The sequence below is a fragment of the Mercenaria mercenaria genome, unplaced genomic scaffold (assembly GCF_021730395.1).
Source record: "Mercenaria mercenaria strain notata unplaced genomic scaffold, MADL_Memer_1 contig_5051, whole genome shotgun sequence".
NCBI lineage: Eukaryota > Metazoa > Mollusca > Bivalvia > Venerida > Veneridae > Mercenaria > Mercenaria mercenaria.
Window position 1 is genome coordinate 28,390 of NW_026463333.1, and position 19,731 is coordinate 48,120.

At 34.7% G+C, this 19,731-nt stretch overlaps 1 long non-coding RNA gene across 1 annotated transcript; it reads right to left on the reverse strand.

Annotated features, from left to right (window-relative positions):
• Nucleotides 1-8,697: 8,697 nt before the first annotated feature.
• Nucleotides 8,698-11,663, reverse strand: LOC128554460 (uncharacterized). Its single transcript, XR_008369613.1, has 3 exons — nt 11,191-11,663; nt 10,187-10,428; nt 8,698-9,954 (listed from the first exon to the last, which is right to left on the reverse strand). It is a non-coding gene; the product is annotated as an uncharacterized LOC128554460 (long non-coding RNA).
• Between the last annotated feature and the right edge of the window lie 8,068 nt (nt 11,664-19,731).

Sequence of the window (19,731 nt, forward strand, 5' to 3'; positions counted from 1 at the left end):
TTGCTATATTCTTACGTATTTCAAAACGTAACAGAAATGAAAGAGGAGAGAATTTCATATTAAAAAATCCCAACTGCCCCTGCTGGGATTTGGTAAAAGACCAATGTTTTAACCACTGAGCCAAAGAGTCGACTCCCTGACGCAGTTGTCAGAGATTGGTTTTAAACGTGAGGCTATACGTAAGTGACCGTAACAATATTAATATTTAATTTGGTTCAGTAGAGAATGTAGAACGAATGACTTAACCCTTTTCATATACGCCGTAGTAGAAATGAGTTCTGTATTCTTTTCTGCAAACAGACCAAATCATGCCATGTTGATGATACAAACTTATCTGAAACTACCGATTATGAGTCCTCCTGTTTGAGAATTATAAGAAAATGAAGCATTACGATTAGAGGAAAAGATATGATTTTTTCAATGACAGAGATAGACCTAACTCTAGAACAGACTCACTAACAGACTCACCTAACCCAATTACTATGATATGATATTTCACTTTTCAGACCAACAAGGAAACGGTTGATGCTTAGATCGTTAAGAGGTGAAAATGTTAGAAAGCTGTTAAAGAAAGCTGAAATAAAAACATTAGAAGGCAAAACAAAAAGTCACTGAACAGTATTGTGTAAGGAAATGCAGTGAAGACATTACAAAAATTGCTGCACGAATTGAAAGAAAATACTGTGAATCCTTTCATAATAGAAGCAGACAGTAATCTCTACTGCCTCGCGGCTGGCAAAGAAGTAAGTAAAATAAGTAAAATGACTCGCTAAATTGCACTGAAAAGGGAAATGCCTGAAAGGATTGTTACTCTTTTTTTTTGCTTTTTCTATGCATGCATGCAAAGGCTCTTCTGACAGATTTTATTAACTGTAACAATAGCTGTATTTAAGCGGCTGTAAAAGGTCTCCCCGTTCTTGGACTCAGTATTGTTATATTTTTTGAAGTTTTGGGATCATGTAACTAAATCGATGTTTATTGATAATAGAGGTCCGTTTAAGCTGGTGCTAGGGGAGTGAGGGATGTTGTTCATTTCATTACCTCTCATGTACAGACTCGATCAAAGCCGAGTCTGCTATTAGGTTTTGCTTGGTTACTTCTAAAATAGATTTTATAAAAGATTTGTCTCGTTTCGAGAAACCAGCTAAATACAAAAAGAAAGGGGGTTTTGTCCTAGATGCACTAAAGGAAGACGAGTAATTGAAAAGCAATATTTAGATACGTGGTTGAAAACGAGAAATACGATTTTGGCGGAATAGTAGCAACCATATTCAATTTGACATTTGTACTATTCCATCCGCTTAGACAGTCAAGAAATGGATTTCTTAACACTGCTTAACCAACATATCTTGACTTACAAATGCTAGAAGAAATTTACTTTGGCTCAAAGAAGTAGATAAATAAAAGTGCCCTTTCTCTTGGACCAGTACTGCGATACGTAATATACTATATTAAGTGTTACATCTGATTTGAATGCTACATATTTGTATCAATGGATTAAATTGGATTTACTCCATTTAAGAACAGAAGCATCATGAGTTGTAGAACTAATCAGAATAACCTGATCTCAAACAATAATATTACATATGATCCAAATGCTTCCGACATTACCTTTTCGTCAAAAATATATTTGTATATCAAATGAAAGTAGTTTCTGTACTTTACTTCCAATAAACGTAGAGGATATTGGAATTACGTTGTGAGTCCTTCCGTCTGTGTAGGAAATAACTTCCTGGTAACTGATGAAGATTTAATCAAAATTGAAACAATAGTCAGTCAGTCATGAAACTAAAGGAAACATATGCGCAGGGAACTTCCTTCTTGCATGACTATTAACTTCATGTCCCCTTGTGTAAATGTTTTTGTTGTCATTTTGTCCAGATAACCTAAACTGAAACTTAATGCGACGAAATTTTGGTAAGGTTAATGTCAGAATGGACGACAGATGGATTAAAATATATAATATACAACGATAAAAATTTCCTTAAAATAGAAACTCCAAAGGTTGCCCAACAGGACAAAAATGTAAATATTGCAGGCTTGGCTTGATTGAGCCTGTTAACGAATACACGAGTCCCTACCAAGTAATAAGTAATATTTAAAAGGTCCTTTCTGTTACTGTCCTTACTACTATGCCCCAGGTTTTGATATAATGTCATTACTTACTGATAACGAATATAGTTGACACTTGTGGAACCATTAACGTAAAGAAACAGAGTTCCGTGTCAAAGTCATTTGTCAACAACGTTTATAATTTTATCGTCAGTAAGAATAAGATTGAAATACAATTTATATGATGTACGATTCTTCAGTTTGTTAAGAAAGTCTAATTCCTGAATTAGATATGAGTTTGTGTAATAGATTAAGAAGTTCTAAGTTTCCCCACTGTTTTATTTCATTTATGGATAGACATGTTTGTATCATAAAGTATAATGACCTTACTCATTTGCGAAAGTTTCCTGATAATGATATTTCACATGTAGTTTGATATTTCTATCCTTTTTAAATTTCTTTTACATGTACTACACGCAATCGTCAAGCAATATTAAGGTAAAAATGTTCACCTACAAGTGATTTTCTGTGGATATTTCGTAATAATGTTTTGCTAAGTCCATTTTAATGTATTTGTTTGTATGTTTGTCTTAATGTGATGTATCCATGTGTATAGTTTGTCTTTTCGCAGTTCCTGTGATATGCAGGCTCTATAACCTCAGATCCTCTTTCTAAATTCCAGTTTGTTTAGTTCTTCCCATTGTTTTCTCGTTTAGGACAAACCCATTATTTTAACTGGGGACCATACGCCGCTTGTATTTCATTGACGGTTCCATGTGCACAGTCGTATGAATACATCTGCGGGTGCAGAACATGTAGCATGTGTAAATGCTGAACCCGGAGCTAGAGGGCGTGAACGGTAGCATGCATTTCCACTACTGTCCATGAACCGAACTTGCAACATTTTCGTATTTGTCGTGTTGGGCGACCTGTGGAGTTTTCACTTTTTCTATGTGGTTATAAGGCAGAAGTTAATTCCGGTAGATTTTTAAATGACTCTATTTTGTTTTACCCGCAAATTATGGTAACTCCAGTTTCCACACTTCTTACAAAAAATGTTATTTAAAAGATTCATGTAAAAACCAGATATATACACTACCAACACACACTCACATTATACAGAGCAAACACACTAGGACAGAAAACACAATAGATAGGGCACCGTCTTGAAACGGTCAGTGGCAAAACCCCCACTTGGGAGCTTAACCGGCTTGTGGTGCGCACCAAACCTAACCCTTACCCCCACCATGTTCCAGAGTCACGGGACTGTGTAAATAAAAGTAATCCCCGCCAGATGAATCTCTAACACACGCAATGGAAACAAAAGGCATGGCATGTAAAACATCAAGAAATACATGTGTGGCTCTTGTGTGCTCCCAATGCTCATGGATTTTACTCTTACTTTATATTTTGTTATGATCAAGGTGATAACCAAGTTTTTAAAAACGATTTAAAGAGTTTATTAAAAATAATCAATGGTAAATCTTTTAAATTCATAAGAAACATTAAAAAAATTTCCAGATCCAAATATTATTTCAGTTTAACAATATAAGATATTCATGGCTGAAATCAATAATATGGTTACAAAAATTATGAATATATAATATCACAAGAAATTGACTCGACATACAATAACACAAGTAAAAGTGCATTGTCTGTATTTTTTGTATCTAATTGTAATGTTATAATTACAAGATTAGAGTACAAACAAGCTCTATTGACTTAAATGTTTTAATTTAACCAATATAACTATTATTTAACATCTCACTGTATTGTACAGGTGCAACACGAATGTTAGACCCCAACGACATCAGTTTTATGTTGCCAACACTCATAAAAAGTAGATATTTGGACGTGACATGCCCCAGATCGAAAACAAAAGAGAATTATAACGCATCGTCTTTTCTTGTAAAATGTGTTGTTTTGCGCTCTGTCGCGTAAAGGAAAGGACGCAGTGGTTTCTTTCAGTCACGTCAAGCACGAACGTATACTTCTTACATAGGTAAGCCTATCCATATAGAGGCTTTATTCGTTCAAAAGTATATTGTGTGATTGTGGTCACAGTAAGTTACATAGATGGCAAACAGTGAAACATTCGATAACTTGAAAAGCACAATAAAGGTTTCCTTGAAAATTGGTACATAGATATAAGAAGGTAGCCTGTCCGCCTGTAGACCTGTCATAGAAAGTGGTTCATGCAGAAACCTTTAACTATTAGATAGGTAAAAGTCAATTTGGAGAATATGCAGGACATCATAAGTTTTGCTACAAATGTAAATGTAGTTTCTGTTGCACAAAACGAAGTTGTTCATTTTCCATTTCAATTGTCCAAGAATATGTTTTTGGATATAAAAGTGCATCTAAGGCACTTTTCATCTGGGGACTGGTAATTCTTGGCAACGGCTTTGTTTACCATATATTTGTTTGAAAAAAAACTGTTTATTTAAATCAACGTCAAATATATTAAGAATAAGGTATTATATGATAATTATAATAATAATCTTTTCATCATTTATGTAAGAAAAGCACTGCTTTTAGCAGTCTTTCAAAATGGATTAATGAATTCTTTTAAGTTGCAGGAAATGGACCCTTTCGAATTATGTTTACTCATGAACCGAGTCTGCTATTATTCTGCTTGGTTGCATTCAATGTTTCCAAAGGATCATTTTACAGATTTTACTATAACATTTTCACGTTAGCCAACGTTTTCTGTTGGCTGTAGATTACTGTCTTATAGATAAGCGTTAAACTATTTATATATAAAATTCTAAATTTGTTATGTTATCTTTAAGGTGTGACATATAAAGCACTTGAAGTTCCATCAAATCTGTTCAAATGGTATTTTTCGTTGACAAGCTTATCACATTCTATATAAAATCAATAAGCAGATATGATTATTTCTTTGTATTTTTGTGTTGTATTCAGCATCTTTTCAGAATTGATATGAAACACAATGAATTTTTGTTTTTATTTTTAAACAGTTCATTCCTGAACATGCATGAAAGAACTTTATCTGATAGAAACTTGATTATCTTTAATAATGAGTATTCAAGTCATGACCCGCGGGTGTAAGGCGTTGCCACACGCATTATTAGTTGTGAAACAAACCAAAAACGCAGTCTTCCCAAAACGAAACCCACATCACGCAGACGTGCACACTACAAACACACACACTCGCATACAAAGCAAACACAGAGGACAAAACGAACAAATAAAGGAACACAGTGGGGCACCTCCTTGGAACGGTCAGTGGCAAAAACACCACTGGGGAGCTTAAACCACAACCAGTTTATGGTGCGCACTCAACCGCACTCCACCTTACTTCCACCATGTTCCAAAGACACGGGACAGTGTAAATAAAGTAATCTCCGCCAGGTGAGTCTCTAACACACGTTGTGGGAACAAAAGGGCATGGTATGTAAAACACAAAAATGTTCCTGTATAAATATATAAAAAGCAAACCTTAAGAACCAAAAAAGTATGTACTCAGTGCCTTTGCAGAAGACAGAGCAATAAGAGAAACACCATTAAGGGCCCAAAGACAGACCTCAAAACAGTTCAGTCCTGGTGGGATTTAAAAACTGCTTATCAGAGAGTCCTCCCCCTTTTTCGTCTAACACAATATCAAAAAGGGAAGCACCGAGGTCACTCTAAGATCTCACTCTAGACTCCACGCTAAGGCTCACTCCATATCTGGTCGTATGCCCAATTTGATTCAGGTATAGGCTATATTTATTAGGTATTTCTTTAAGTCTGGTTGTGAATCAACTTATAACAAGGTCATAACTGTGCAGGTTATTCCCCATATTACGATCTAATGTCAGTACCGTTCAAGGATTATGTCCCATGAGGTGGTTATTACGAAACTTTTTCTGTAAGGATAATGATCACTCTTGTAGAAAGTAGAATTTTCGTCATTTCCATCCTTTTTTGTTGAAGATTCCTGACATAAAACCAGTCACAAAATGGCGGCCATCCAGTTCAAATTATTTAGTCCGTTTCTGCACTATTTTCAGTCCGCTGACGCATGAAATGAAGGATCGGTAAAGAAATGGCGCATACAACTTGTAAGTCACTAGTGAACCATTTCTTAATATTATGGTTAAGGTTTCATACTGCGACTTTAAATTGTTTTCAAACAAATCATTCACTCACTGTCGAAATATGTTTAGATGAACCAAAACCAAGAATGTTAAGCCGAATTTCAACACCGGGGCAGATTAGGCCTAGGAAGGCCCTAACAAAAAATGTTGGTAGACATCGTCTTTTGTATGACTGAAAAATGAATTGAAAAATGAATTATACAAATTCAGAATTGTGAAATCATCTGAATAATATTATGTTTTAGTGAATAGTTTTAAACGTGTGATATCAAATATAATGGGATATACTTGCTTCCTTGAATTGGATCATAACTGCAGAGGTAGGTCAGTGATGGTATATTACAAAACTTGTCTGATCTGTTGTATGCGTCATATACAAATGATTGACGCTGGGTATCTTTTTTCAGAACTTGAGAAAATAAGGGTTCGACAGCTTTTAACCCATTCTGACGCAATAAAGTTTTGTCAAGATTTGGTATCGTCAACCTTAATAATGTACTTTTACGTTTAGATAATTGTCTCGCCATTTTCATGTTTGTTGACCTTATTCAAATATAAAACATAAAGGAAAATTTGAAATTAACTTAGAAAATACGTATTGTAAGTGCAATGTCTAATAGTATACAGAACGTAAAAATAAGTTTGCTGACAGTTAAGGAACTAGAGTGACACCACCAATGAAACATAGACGTTGCAATAGAAAAGAACATAATCATAACAATAGGAGTGTACAATTTGCTTCCCCTTTACAACCAAGAACACCCTGTAAGCACGCATAAAATATCTGTTTGTTTTTTATGTAATGAAAAAGCGTGTATATCATTTTACACAACTGTTCTTTTGTTCTCCGCGGGTTAGTAACCAAAATGAATACCTACATCCCATACCTGTGCACGTGCACAGGTATTATACCATACCTGAGCACGTGAAAAACATATTAAATGAGTTCAAACTGTAACGTGTATTAAATGCCATTTTAGGCAGTATCTGTGTCAAATAGCATTCACAAATGAATACTTATAAATTCTTTTTATTTATGGTATATTTTGACCTTTGAGATACGATCGGCATGTTTTCCTGTACAATAAGCTTGAAGTAAATTCACGGCTCAGTACTCGAAATCAGACTTTACAGGGAGAAATACACATAGCATGCATATACCTCGCCTTAGGTTTACAAACATTTGTCATCGTGTGCAATACATGACCTTTTTGTGTCGGTTCGCCGTGAAACCTAACTCACTCACTCATCGTGACTGTGCAAATCTTTACACATGTATCTATTATACTGTTACAAAATACAATGTGGCATCAAGTATTATTAGTAATAATAATTATAATAACAATAATAATAATAATTATAATAATAATTAGGAGAAGAAGAGGATAATCATTATATGCATTTTTAGCTTTTGTGATCGCATAGTGCACCGTCCGTTGCGTCGTGCGTCAACATTTGACCTTGTTTACACTCTAGTCCTTTCATTTCGAAAGCAATCCTAACCGAATTTTAACATAAGTTGTTTGGCCATAAAAACTCGATCAGCTGCGATTGCGACTCTGATCAGATTAGTACTTCCAGAATCATCAAATATTGTAAAAGAATGCAAGTCCATGCAAAATTCTGGTTGCCATGGTTACTAACTTGAAAAATACTTTAATAATTCATTAAAGATTCTACCACTTGCCAGATTTCAAAGAAATGTGGCACAAAGGATCAGCTAGTGGCTTTCTGTGAAAAGTGCTAAAAGAATATATCCATGCAAAATTCTGGTTGCCATGATAACAGATTTGGAAAAAAAATAAAATATCAAAAACTCATATTCATGTCAGTGCAGAATTAAAGTGGCTATGGTAAAATGTATTTTACAAGATTTACGTATAACAATTTACAGGCTGAAGTTAAAGAAATTCCAACGATATTTTTTTTTCTGACATGGGGAAGGAAAGACTTGTTGTGCAGTGTTGTTACATTTTCTGGTCCTTCTGGATCATTGATTTCAACTCATTTAGATTTGAAGATTGAATACTGCTTAAGCCGGTGCTAGGGGGCGTGGGCAGTGTTGCATTTTCCATTACTGCTCATGTACAGACTCAATCAAACCGAGTCTGCAATTTTCACTGTTTGCCTTGTTCTCGGTGCTTCCGAGGGATCTACTTTCCAGATTTTAATTATTAATAAATGAATTATAAAAACTTACAAATTAATATGACGTTGTGTAAGTCAGTTACTTACCGCTTAGATCGGCGTTCGTGAATTGAAAATACCCGCGGTCGTGCGGTAACCCGATTCGCACGAGCGCGGGTATTTTCAATTCACGAACACCTCCTACTCGGTTAGTAACCTACACATACCGTTCTTTCGTTATTGATTTTCTCAGTATTGAGGCCGATGTGACCTTGATATGTTGTCACTAGCTTTTAAAATAACAGGTGGTGACAGGCTACCTCTTGAAGTAGTGATTCTCTTTTATTCAACAAACAATTTATAACAGAAATAGATTTTAATATATCAAATCAATACTAAGAGATAAAACGCGGAAAGTAAAATAAAGATAATGTGCAGAGAGATAACAATAATACAATGTGAGAAAATGTCTACAATCAATTTAGTGAACAAAAGTGTAGTGTTACTTTTTATGTAAATTCTTGGGCAAGGAGTGACATATTGCGCCGTCACGGTAGTATTTTCACATTGCAAAGTAATTTTAGTATAACGTACCCAGAATAAATACAAAATATAACTTGAATTACAGCAACATATCAAGTAGGATCAAGTTATTATTCACAGTTCAAAGATTTATGACACATCTTTTCATTTTGATTTCTCATCAGTTGAAAGGCTGAACAAATACAAATAAGTTTAAAACAAAACATGATTAAGAATATACATTAACAAATATCTTAAAGATTACATATCAAAGAGATACAACAGCTTCCTAAGTTTTATTAGTATAAATACAAAAGAAAATGCTGTTCAAGCATTTCTACAAGACCGTTTTTACAAACAAACAAAAAAACAACCAACAAGGATGAATATATGAATATACATTAGTATAGGTTGGATGTATTGTAACGACTTGGTCAAAATGAACTACGAAAATACTACTTATTTAAATAGGAACATTTAATAAAAGTCAGGGTGTTGTTTGTGTAGCTCTTATCACAGTCAATTAAACGGACACAAGAAACTAGTTGTTCAAGTTCAATATTATATATATAATTTTCATGATTCAGATGCGAAACTTTCAGAGCATATACGTGACGTTTAAACACCGATCTAAAACGTGGGTTGTGTATTAATATATATTCTATGTCAACCAATGACGTTTTACAAGTACAAGAATTACATAAAAGTTTTGTATGTTCCTGTTTGATTTCATCTTATTTATTACAAGTATGTGTAAGTAAGAATTAGTGCCTTCGGATAAAATAGATGTTGTAGTGTTTGGCACTTGGCCAGTCAGTACAAAACAACCCCCACAAATGTTCCAAAGTTCAATAGCAGAGTATAACATGTTATTTTTAATCACACAAGAATCCAAACGCATTTAAATGTTCTTGTCTGGGATCATTTCCCGGCTGACAGTTGGACAATTCTCCTCCACATTCGTTAATATTTTAAAAGCACTTGTATACAGTCAAATGTTTTGCAAATTAATAACTAAAAACTAGTTTAAACACGACTTCAGTGTTCTTTTACATTCCTCTTCAGCAGGTGGGATGTGGGAGTGTTGCACATTTTATCTCTTCTCATCAGTCGGGTCTGCTATTATTTTCATAGTTGCATTCTATGTTTCCTAAGGATATTCGTTTTGATATAATCAGAATAAGACATCTTACGGCTATCTTTTAGTGTTTGCTACAGTCTACATATTTCAAAAGCGGATTTCTGTTTATTTGAAGAAATAACAGTCTGTGAGTATGCTAGTTAATAAAAATTATACTCGACTCTCTTGTGCCTAATAGTTTTTAAACAAACTTTTATACTAAGTTATACATGCATTTGAAGTGTCTAAAATAGTTTTCTACCTGTGTAGCAGAAGTTTACTTCTGCAAGAACTTCTGGATCTAGGAAAGGTATACGCCAATTAAGAAATGTCCTTAATCTTCTAATAGACGCCTCTAATCTAGTTTTCCGTCTGTGGTAATTTTGCGTGTTGTCTTGGATTTCATGCATTAGAATATAGTTTGTCCTAGTAGTTCCCTTGGGCATTTTGCGTGTGCTCTGGATGTAGGCTTATTACATTATCATCATCATCTCTTGGTGCTACCTGTATTTATGTATGATTTCCAGATATACTTTGATTACGCTTGAATAAGTGTACATTCATGTACTAAACGATAATATTTACTGACACGCTTCTTTTTTCAAGACGACATTAATCGATTATGTTATGTATCTCTCACTTATTTGAAAACAAACATAAATAATCTAAAATTTTATAAAAGAACAACATATCGTCTCAACAAAAACAGATAACGTTGCAGTATTGAAAAAAAAATTAATAATGAAATATAAATATACATGCACAATTACGACTCATTTCGCAAGCTGGGTATTCACATTTTTAGTTTAAAAAATGGCAAACAGACATAAGCTATCACTCATTGGGTACATGCACATATGTCAAAAAAACCAACAATTTTCATTTGTTTGTTTTGGGTTTAACGCCGTTTTTCAACAGTATTTCACTTATGTAACGGCGGGCAGTTAACCTAACCAGTGTTCCTGGATTCTGTACCAGTACAAAAATGTTCTCCGCAAGTAACTGCCAACTTCCCCACATGAATCAGAGATGGAGGACGAATGATTTCAGACACAATGTCTTTTATCAAATCGTCACGGAGAACATACGCCTCGCCCAGGGATCAAACTCACGACCCCGCAATCCTTAGACCTGCGCTGTCCTTACTGTGCTAAGTGGGCGGGCTACAAAGAAATAAAAAACAAAAAAAACTAGGAAATTACAATACAAATGCTATAAACCTACTTATTATATTGTAGTAGCATGAACAAATATAGTTTTATCTACCATGTATATGTTTCTGGACATGCGCTCTATGTGTGGACGTCTTATTGTTATTGATGTGCTTGTGTTTTGGTTCTGTAACGATAGAAAGGAGGTTCCACTTGTTCCATCAACAGATGACACTGACGGCAAATCCGGTGCTGGAAGGGCGCCATCCTCCACCGTGTGGCTATCGGCCATGTTTCATAATGTCTTACGATATTCCTAAGAAAGAACAAAAACGCATTAATACAGGATATAACATGAGTGTATTTTCGTATAAAATTTATTAAACTAGTTGAATAGAATACTGAAATGCGGAGCTCTACCGAGTATGTTATAAATTCTTTTCAACTAGTATGTAATATTCTTTTTATCACTTGCTAGCTTTTCCTACTGAAACATCAACTTTTTGAAACAACGTCAACGTCGAAGCTTTATTACACTAGTGTAATACCCAAATTATGTAATGACTTGATTTCACTCCCACGACCTCAAAGATGTGATAAATAGTTTTACCTTTCAAGTGAACAAGATATGTTTTACTTCAGTTTGTAGTATTAATTGTTAAATCATAATTAATGTATTATACAAAAAGACGATAACTTACCTCAGTCTCCGGATTTTAAGTAATGTGCGTGAAGAAAATTGATCTTAAGCCGTGACAATATTTACATTGTCATTAACTGATTTCTATCTATTGCTTTATTAAGGCCATGCCAAACTGATTTGTAATTCTTCGGAAGACCGTATCAAAAATTCACATGTTCGCATGTACCGAAAAAAGATGTTTTGATTGTGCTGCTGATCAATAACAACGGAATGATCAGAAAATGGAATTTAAACACATTACTGAAGCTTAAAATGAGTCAGTCTGTTAAAAATATGCCCCGCGTCGTTAGATGTTATCATACAGAAACAATCGGTTTGTATAGATAAACTTGTCACCCTGTTAAGAAAATTCTTGAAAAAAATATCCTGAAATAACAGAAAAAGACTTTATTGAAAATATACGATAGGAAAAATTTAAAAGCACCTAAATATTCAACATGAGTTTCAATCAGAAAGGGTTAAACTTTCGTGAAATAGGCTGTTTGAACTCTGTGTTGTATGTATCCAACAGGTACCCAGTATAGGTCAGGGGTCAACAACGTCTACCTTGCACGCCCCCCCCCCCCACCCCCTAGACTTTTTTGCATTGGTACCAAATTGTTTGGCAGGACCAACTCTTTCAAAATAAAAAAAAAATGTTCTCATTAAAAACTCTTTTGAACTACATATAATTTCACTGTTTCCACAGCAACCGTTCATTTTTGGAAATGACAACCATGTAGATGATAATCAATCATATCTAAAATACCTAATGTGGAGTAAATTATCTACCTTCAAAGTAACAAAATATTTTTTTAGAAAACACTGAGAGACTTTAACGTCAGATTAAACTGTTTGGTATAATTATATTTTCTAAATAATTAATGCAACGAAACAAGGTTATAACAACGGTAACGTAACAATGTTTTTAACATAATTTTGTCATTTTTAACAGTTTCATTAATAATGATGAATATGCATATTAGTTTATTAACAAAAATACTGTTAATAAAAGGCCAATATCTCAGCTCCATTTTTAATACCATTTTTTTTTTGTTTTATCACCAAAACTGACCAGAATGTAATTGATTATCTACATGGTTATCATTTCCCAAGAGTGAATGGTGTCAATGGAAACAGTGGAAGTTCAAAAAAGATATTCTATGGAAACACTTTTTATTTTGGAAGAGTTGGTCCTGTCCCACAATTTGGTTTCCATGAAAAAAGTCTTGGGGTGCATGGTAGAAGCTGCTGGCCCCTGTACTAATAAAAACTTTTACATTGGGTTCAATTTCTAAGAGCAGAGTTATTGCTATTCATTTAATAAATGGCATTTTTGTAATAAAATAGTTGCCATATTCTAACAGTTCCAAAATACGTCATGAGTTTGTATTTGTGAGTTTCGGTTATTTTTGTCGACTACGATTTTGTCTGTAAGTGCAAAAATTATGTCGGCAAAAAATTAATGAAACTCATAAATGATCTTTATCTATGCATACCATAACCAAGACAATTAAATTTAATTTGTGATTATGACGACAAAATGTAATTTTAACAGATTCCATACACTAACATCTGAAAATACATACATTTATATGTATGTAAATATACCACTTTCATAAGTCCTATGTATGCTACACAGTACATGGTACTATTTCAAAAGGTGTCATTACAAAGATAAAATCAGTATAAAAGATATGAAAAATAACCTGCTCGCTCCATGAAAAATGTACCCGCATCTCAAGAAGTCAAAATTGAGGGAAAATAAAAATTCTGCCCGCTCGCTTCATCTTTAAAAAAAAAAATCCGAAGAATTATTAATTAAGTAATTAAATTTTGAGTGGCCTACATTTCGTTTTTCGTATTTATGCATACATGAAAGTTAAATGCAATGTATTTTGAGCAGCAGATAAATATTTCAATATAAGTTACAGTTCACCGATTGTGAGTCCTTGAAACGTGTCACTAATACCGTTTTCAGACTAGGTTTTTAATCCTACATTAACTTGGGTTTATTTTTTAAACTCGTTTGCGTCCACACTATATGTGGTTTAAACCGTGAATTATGTAAAGGTCAAGTGGTTTCTGTAAAGTAGCATTAAAACTACCTCGGGAGGTGGTTTTAATACCATATTAAAAAGTAATACTACATTATTTTACAAGTGTGAACGCAAATGTGAGTTATGACTGGTTTTACAATCCCAAATCTAAAGATCTTATCCTTTGGCAGAAGAATACTATGTGTTTCTCTTTTGTATCAAACAATTGATGCTATGGCTGGCAAAAGTAATTGGAGTGTTGATGAAACACAAAAATTAGATTGCGATATGGAGTCATGCTGAGGCTCGAAATGGACTAAAGATGGAATGAACAGAAAGTCTTCGATGAACACAGAAGTTTAAACATTGATGACTCCTTCTTGTTTCTGTTACCCTCCTTCTTTGTTACCTTTTTTGCTTATTGCAAAATATTTGTTAACTTCCAACATTGCATGTATATATTTAAACCACATTTCTTTGCATAGTGTGGATGCAAACTAGATTATATTTTGATGGGTTTTAAATGTCAAATACCAATTATAGCCAATTAGTGCCTGATAAAAATAAAACAGATCTGCTAGTGTGAACACTGTATAACATTCCCTAATATAAGAGTTACGCGAGGAAGGTACAAACTGAGATATCAAGTTTCCAAGTTTCAAATCCATTTACGACAAAGCGTGATATTTTAATCGTATTATTACTTGTCTGTTTGCATATTGTGAAAATTGTATGTGCGTAAAATATGTTTTTGTATTGCATAATCCGTTGCAAAAATTAAAATGCTCACAAGTCATAAAGAATTTGGTTACATTCGGTATTAAAATACATTTTTTAATCAAGACGAAATCATTAACATTTCATTACAGATAGTCCTGTCTAGTGGTTGGATACCAATGCAGATGTCCCGGTTCGAATCCAGGTCCAGGCACTGGAAATTTCTGAGATGCTTCGCGTGTATCGGTGCTACACATCGGGTACGTTAAAGAGCCAGACTGTCTATTCTCAAAGAGTTAGGCTATGTTAGACGGACAGGCCTGTATCTAATATCTCTCTCTCTCTCTCTCTCTCTCTCTCTCTCTCTCTCTCGTTCTGTGTTCGAATGTCCAATGACATTCTTGGTTCGAATGTCCAATGTCGTTCTGAAATCGAATGTCCAATGTCATTCTAAAATCGAATGTCCAATGTCGTTCTGGGTTCGAATGTCTTATGTCGTCCTGAAATCGAAAGTCCAATATCGTTTTGGTTTCGAATGTCCAATGTTGTTCTGAAATCAAATGTCCAATGTCGTTTTGGTTTCGAATGTCCAAAGTCGTTCTGAAATCGAGTGTCCAATTTCGTTCTTGTTTCGAATGTCCAATGTCATTCTGGATTCGAATGTCCAACGTCGTTCTTGTTTCAAATGTGCAATGTCGCTCTAGGTTCGAATGTCCAATGTCGTTCTGAAGTCGAATGTCCAATGTGATTCTTAAATCGAATGTCCAATGTCGTTCTGCGTTTGAATGTCTAATGTCTTCCTGAAATCGAATGTCCAATATCGTTTTGGTTTCGAATGTCCAATGTCGTTCTGGGTTCAAATGTCCAATACTTTTCTGGGTTCGAATGTTCAATGTCGTTTTGAAATCAAATGTCCAAATATCGTTTTTGTTTCGAATGTCAAAAGTCGTTCTGAAATTGAATGTTCAATGTCGCTCTGGGTTCGAATTCCAATTTCAATTTGAAATCGAATGTCCAATTACGTTCTTGGTTCGAGTGTCAAATTTCGTTCTGGGTTCGAATGTCGCTCTGAAATCGAATGTCCAATGTCGTTTCTGTTTAGAATGTCGAATGTCATTCAGGGTACGAATGTCCAATCTCGTTCTGTAATCGAATATCCAATGTCGTTCTTGTTTCGAATGTCCAATGTCGTTCTTGTTTCGAATGTCCAATGTCGTTCTGGATTAGAATGTCCAATGTTGAGCTGGTTTTGAATGTCCAATGTCTTCCTGAAATATAATGTCCAATGTTGTTCTGAGTTCGAATGTCCAATGTCGTTTTGGATTCGAATGACCAATATCGTTCAGAAACAGAATGTACAATGTCGTTCTGAAATAGAATGTCCAATGTCCTTCTTGTTTCGAATGTCCAATGTCGTTCTGGGTTCGAATGTCCAATGTCGTTCTGAAATCGAATGTCCAATGTCGTTCTGGTTTCGAATGTCCAATGTCCTTCTTATTTTGAATGTCCAATGTCGTTCTGAGTTCGAATGTAAAATGTCGTTCTGAAATCGAATGTCCAATGTCGTTCTGCTTTCGAATGTCCAAAGTCGTTGTAAAATTGAATGTCAAATGTCGTTCTGAAATCGAATGTCCAATGTCGTTCTTGTTTCGAATGTCCAATGTCATTCTGGGTTCGAATGTCCAATGTCTTTTTGTGTTCAAATGTTCAATGTTGTTCTGAATTAGAATGTCCAGTGTTGGTCTGGTTTCGAATGTCCAATGTCGTTCTGAAAAAGAATGTGAAATGTTGTTCTTGGTCCGAATGTCCAATGTCGTTTTGGATTGGAATTTCCAATGTCGTTCGGAAATGGAATGTCCAATATCGTTCTAAAATCGAATGTCCAATGTCGTTCTGGGTTCGAATGTCTTATGTCGTCCTAAAATCGAAAGTCCAATATCGTTTTGGCTTCGAATGTCCAATGTCGTTCTGGGTTCGAATGTCCAATGTCTTTCTGCGTTCGAATGTTCAATGTCGTTCTGAAATCAAATGTCCAAATGTCGTTTTTGTTTCGAATGACCAAAGTCGTTTTGAAATCGAATGTCCAATGTCGTTCTGAAATCGAATGTCCAATGTCGTTCGTGTTTCGAATGTCGTGTCTCGTTCTTGTTTCGAATGTGCAATGTCGCTCTGGGTTCGAATGTCCAATGTCTTTCTGAGGTCGAATGTCCGATGTGATTCTTAAATCGAATGTCCAATGTCGTCCTGGGTTTGAATGTCTAATGTCTTCCTGAAATCGAATGTCCAATTTCGTTTTAGTTTCGGCTGTCCAATGTCGTTCTGGGTTCAAATGTCCAATGTCTTTCTGGGTTCGAATGTTCAATGTCGTTTTGAAATCATATGTCCAAATATCGTTTTTGTTTCGAATGTCTGAAGTCGTTCTGAAATCGAATGTCCAATGTTGTTCTGGATTCGAATGTCCAATGTCGTTCTTGTTTCGAATGTGCAATGTCGCTCTGGGTCCGAATGTCTAATGTCGTTCTGTGTTCAAATGTGCAGTGTTCTTCTGGGTTCGAATGGCAATGTCGTCCTGAAATCGAATGTCCAGTTTCATTTTGAAATCGAATGTCCAAAGACGTTCTTGGTTCGAGTGTCAAATTTCGTTCTGGGTTCGAATGTCGCTCTGAAATCGAATGTCCAATGTCGTTTTTGTTTCGAATGTCGAATGTCATTCAGGCTTTGAATGTCCATTGTCTTTCTGTAATCGAATATCCAATGTCGTTCTTGTTTCGAATATCCAATGTCGTTCTTGTTTCGAATGTCCAATGTCGTTCTGGATTAGAATGCCCAATGTTGGTCTGGTTTTGAATGTCCAATGTCTTCCCGAAATATAATGTCCAATGTTGTTCTGGGTTCGAATGTCCAATGTTGTTTTGGATTCGAATGACCAATATCGTTTAGAATCAGAATGTACAATGTTGTTCTGAAATAGAATGTCGAATGTCGTTCTGGGTTCGAATGTCCAATGTCGTTCTGAAATCAAAAGTACAATGTTGTTCTGGGTTCGAATGTCCAATGTCGTTCTGAAATCGAATGTCCAATGTCGTTCTGGTTTCAAATGTCCAATGTCGTTCTGGGTTCGAAGATCGAATGTCATTCTTAAGTAGAATGTTCAATGTCGTTCTTTTTTCAAATGTCCAATGTTGTTCTGGGTTCGAATGTCCAATATCGTTCTGGGTTCGAATGTCCAATATCGTTCTGGATTCGAATGTCCAATGCCGTTCTATGTTCTAATGTCCAATGTCGTTCTGAAATCGAATGTTCAATGTCGTTCTGAAGTCGAATGTCCAATGTCGTTCTGAAATCGAATGTTCAATGTCGTTCTGAAATCGAATGTCCAATGTCGTTCTGAAATCGAATGTCCAATGTTCTGGGTTCGAATGTCCAATGTCGTTTTGGATTCGAATGTACAATGTCGTTCTGAAATAGAATGTCCAATGTCGGTCTGTGTTCGAATGTCCAATGTCCAATGTCGTTCTGGATTCGAATGTCCAATATCGTTCTTGGTTCGAATGTCCAATGTCAAATGTCGAACTTCTCGCCTACTTCACACACTGGTATTAATTACTCTTAAACATACATTGATAATTACAGCTGATTATATAAACATGGTAGGAGGTAATACAACATAAAAACTGCAGCCGTTTTTCAAATGTTACAGTTATATGAGAGGAATTAGGAATCTACTGACAAAAATAACCAGACGAGTGTAACCTTGAAACTGACAGCGTTACTTTCAGTGTCTTTGTTTTTCTTCACGCTTAACCGTATAAAATGCACACAAAAAGGCAGACTTTTACATACATTGTATTTTATAACATAATTGTAGTGTTTAAATTTAATTTAGCCATCTGTTAACATATTGCATTAACATTTGTGAACAGCTTAAAGAAATTCTTGATAGATCTAATACTGAAAGACATTTCCGGAAAAGGCAATGCATATTTAAGCACCGTTTGAAGTAATGAGATAATTTGTCACACTATATTGATAGTTCATAAATAAACGGTATTTTGAGTTGTGCTCCTGTTTATCATAATATTCTCAGTTTAATATTTCCATTGTTAAATCATTTTACTAATATAGCAATAAAAGCGTATTGGTGAAACAATAAGCTGGAATAGATATGCGCAAACATAGAATATATAATATATAATACCATCTTGTGAAAACATATTTAATCGGTAATAAATTAATTTATCAACATTACCTTATAGTGACAAAAACATTTGTTAAATAAGTGATAATAATTTAAACGTATGTGTGTATGTACTATGAGTTGTATACAGGTTAACCGGGGAACTACAATAAATGGCGAAGGATACACACTGGTAAAATTTAAAATTGTGTGTGAGATAAGATTATGTCTAGAACCTACATACCGGGGAATAAATTTCTATCGCTCAGAATAGGCTCAGATTTCGAGAGATGACTAATTTCAAGGTCAGGATTAACGTGGTCTCGGGTTTGTGGCGTATCCCCGGTTTGTTGGTGTGTATTCATACGAAAATACCCAGTTGGCAGCGTTTACACACACATGCACGCACGCATGCACACACACAGAGAGAGAGAGAGAGAGAGAGAGAGAGAGAGAGAGAGAGACAATGTGAAAGATACATTTTGCAAAAAAAAAAAAAATAATCTCCCAGGTTGATTGTTAAGCAGTAGCTTTCATTTTAGTGTCGATGTATAATTATTGCGCTATATATTTTTAACCTGTCAAATATGCATACTGTACATTATACGCTCTGTGCATTCGATATTATAATATTCGGCCCAACTCCGGTGCTATACGTGTGTTCTTCGAAAAGAAATTTTGGTTTAGTGTCTAAATATCATTATTAGTATTGTAATTGAAACACGTTCTCGTCGTTCGTATTTTTTGGTCTGTGGTTACAGCAAATGGCTCGTATGCGGGAAATCGCTGGTTCGAGCCCATAAGTGAGAACATTTTTAAAAAAAATGTTTATTGATTTATATGGTTTAAGTTACAAAGGGACATTCACGGGCTTTGCGATAAAACTGTTTCTTATTGAATTTTTAGAGATCGAAACTGAATGATGAATTTAGCCAGTTGTAATTTATATTTATGAAATTTGTAATGTACTGAAATGAACTGTGAATAGAAAATAAAATAAAAATCTTTAAAAAAAATGAGAAATTAAGAAAGAGATAAAAG